Below are 945 nucleotides of genomic sequence, written 5' to 3'. Positions count from 1 at the left end.
CATTCACACACACACACACACACACACACACACACACACACACACACACACACACACACACACAGAACGTTTTCTTGATCCATTCTTCTACTGAGGGGCATCGGGGTTGGTTCCATATCTTAGCTATGGCAAATAATGCTACAGTAAACACTGCTGTGGTGGTTGTTTTAGTATGGACTTGTTTGTGATCATTTGGATGAATGCCCAAAAGTGGGATTGCTGTGTAATAGGGGAGCTCTACGTGGAGTCTTTTGAGGAACCTCCAAACTACTTTCCAAAGTGGATGAACAAGTGTACACTCACACCAAGAATGCAATAGGCTTCCCTTCTGGCCACATCCCTTCCAGCATCTGTTGTTTTAAAAATATGGAACGATTCACTAAGTTGCGTGTCATCCTTGTGCAGGGACCATGCTAATCTTCTCTATATGTTCCAATTTTAGTGTATGTGCAGCCAAATTGAGCACAGAACATTTTTTTATATGTAAAGTGTAATTGATTTTCCTAAACTAGACAATTCAACACAAATAAGTTAAAAAGAATTGTGAAATTTTAGAACCATGTATTTCTTACATAAGCACACATTTAAGAATAAAGTCAAGATTGACATGCCAAAAACAAAATAATTCCAGATATTTGTTGTTCATGAGATGTGTAGGAAGAGGAATTCAATTATTCTACACAAGGCACCTGTCATAATGATCATTGCAGCAAATGTTAAGGTTTGTTAAAAGTTTTAATGTTTTAAATATGTTTCATTTTTGGATTTGCTTAGATATGGCAAAATCAAGACTGTTTGCAGGTCATAAAATTTTTCGATAAAGTATATAATTTTTCTGGTAGCATGTACTAGTAAGTATGTACATTTCATAGTTTATAGAAACTTTACTAATGAGAAGTTGCAAAGACTGTGTAAAGAAGCAGAGTGAAGAGGTAAAATTTTAAG

At 35.6% G+C, this 945-nt stretch overlaps 1 non-coding gene across 1 annotated transcript; it reads right to left on the bottom strand.

The window, feature by feature from the left end:
* Positions 1–360: 360 nt before the first annotated feature.
* Positions 361–466, bottom strand: LOC122097778. Its single transcript, XR_006145585.1, has one exon. It is a non-coding gene; the product is annotated as a U6 spliceosomal RNA (small nuclear RNA).
* Between the last annotated feature and the right edge of the window lie 479 nt (positions 467–945).

Source organism: Dipodomys spectabilis, unplaced genomic scaffold (assembly GCF_019054845.1).
Source record: "Dipodomys spectabilis isolate Male_0828 unplaced genomic scaffold, ASM1905484v1 ptg000434l, whole genome shotgun sequence".
NCBI classification, from domain to species: Eukaryota; Metazoa; Chordata; class Mammalia; order Rodentia; family Heteromyidae; genus Dipodomys; species Dipodomys spectabilis.
Note: the sequence above shows the minus strand (reverse complement) of the source record. Positions and strands in the feature narration are given on the sequence as shown.